This window comes from Rhinolophus ferrumequinum, chromosome 17 (genome assembly GCF_004115265.2).
Source record: "Rhinolophus ferrumequinum isolate MPI-CBG mRhiFer1 chromosome 17, mRhiFer1_v1.p, whole genome shotgun sequence".
NCBI lineage: Eukaryota > Metazoa > Chordata > Mammalia > Chiroptera > Rhinolophidae > Rhinolophus > Rhinolophus ferrumequinum.
In genome coordinates this window covers 17,207,342-17,209,642 of record NC_046300.1, presented here as the reverse complement: position 1 = coordinate 17,209,642, position 2,301 = coordinate 17,207,342, and positions in this window count along the sequence as shown.

Sequence of the window (2,301 nt, the reverse complement as noted above, 5' to 3'; positions counted from 1 at the left end):
TCAATAGTGTTAATATGTTAATAGAGAAGGCTTAAATCCTACACCTTCCCTTTAAGAGAAGTGGGAAGAAGGAAAGCATGAACATATAGCATCTACTATATGTAGAGACGATAGGTATCACGCAGCTCATCTTCAGGATGAAGAAATGGAGGGTCAGAGATGTTTAATAATTTCACTAGGGGTTGCCAGGATTTGGCCTTTGGCCTGTGTGAAGGCCATCACAGCAGAGGTTTAGGGCAAGCCTAACCTGGGAACTGGGTGTGCCAGTGGGGATCAAGGATGCCCTCCAGATAGCCAGGCAAAGGGCCTGGTGTGACTTGAGCCCCTGGGGGGGGATGTCTTTGGTCATTAGTAGCCTCACCTGGGGGTCTTTAAGAGTCCTGGGGGTCAGAGTGTAGTGGAATCTGATGGCATGTCCCCCAACCCCTGAAGAAGCTCACTGGTCATGGTGAGTGTGGCGACGGCGCTCCACTGCCCATGGTGGGCAGAGGGCTCAGGGCACTGCTGAAGACTTTGTGTTCTGGGTGCCCAAGGAGCAGTGGTTCACAGTCCAAATGTGGGTGGCTAGGGGTGGGGTTAGCTCCAGGCAGGGCCCTGAATCTCTGTCACTACAAGTATCACTCACTTCGGCCTATTTGTAGCTGATGTGCGTTTCTGGTAGAGTCCAAGCTGCCAATGGCTCTTCTGACAATGTGAGTACGTGGTACAAATGAGGCCTTTCTGTTTGATATAACATTTAACGGGTTATGAAATCTATTCACAGTCACAAGAAACTTCAACATTACATTTGCCAATGAAAGAAAAGAAAGTGATCTTAGATTCCTAAGACATAATTTCAACTGTGTAGTTTTCTTTTGAATAATTGTAGGAAATAGTTTTACATCTTTTTTTCGTCACTTGTATGAAGTTCTATGAATCATTGCATGAGTAAGATTTTTATCATGTTGATCATCAAGAATTTGAAAAGAACATTATTAAATTGCCTTGATCAGGAATTGAGTATTGTTTACGGAAACAACTTCAAATTTCCTGTTAAAATATTAAAAGATTTTATTTTGAATTTTTGCATACTATCATACTTAGCATCTTCCATGACTCTTTATATTTTAATTTTCTTACATTTACACAGTAAATAAATATAATGATTTTTCCTCAAGTCCCGTATAAAGGTACCCCATCCATTAAACTCCTCATATTTACTCCAGTGTGCCACATGTTTTCATTTTTCATTATTTATGCCACGACGTGAAATAAGTTGGGAGGTATTGTGGGTCAGTATGCTTAGGAGCTTCTTGCTAGAGTACTGTGTTTCCCTGAAAACAAGACCTATCTGGACAATCAGCTCTAATGTGTCTTTTGGATCAAAAATTAATATAAGAAATATTGCATTATATAAGACCCGATCTTATATAAGACCGGGTCTTATATGGTATTATGTAAGACCCAGTCTTATATATAGTAAAATAAGACTGGGTTATATATATACATATATATATATATATATATATATATATATATATATATATATATATATATATATACATATATATATATATCCATTAATATGTGTATATATGTGTGTGTGTGTATATATATATATATATGTATATATATATATCTCCATCCATTAATTTTTGCTCCAAAAGATGCATTAGAGCTGATTGTCTGTCTAGGTCTTATTTTTGGGGAAACACGGTAGCTCTGGCTGGATTAATTAGGGTGAAGATACCAGCTCAGGGTCAAGAGTACAAAGTCAACACCAAACACAGAGAACAATCAGAATTCAGGTTGATGGAGCTCAGGTGTGGGGAAAGGGGACTTGATAAATAGGATTAGTTCAGGCAGGCCCTGAACTGGGAAAGGGCAATGACTTCAAGTCCATGGTGAAAGAGGATGCTGACCATGGGTTCTTGGCCAGGACGAGTTTAGGAGAATGTCATTTAACATCTGGTACACTTGGCAGAGATGGCATCTTGGGGAGAAGAAGAAGTTGCCAGATTAGTGGCAGCAGGATATCTGGGGGCCTCAACGCCATTGAGGGGGGCTAAGCTGGGGCAAAAAAAAAAAATGCCAGCACCATTATAGTTTTGGTGGTGAGCAAGGACCAAGTGTGGTCTACAAAGGAGCAATGTGAGTCCAAACTTGTCAGATACCAGAAGTGGGAGGAAGCTTGTGCTGTGTACCTAGTGAATAAGACAGAGCTGGTCTTGCTGTCAGGGACTTGCAGTCTAGTGATGGTTGGAAGATTAAATTCTCCAGGTGACTGAAAAAGACTCTTTCCAACCCCAGTCAGTGCAGAAG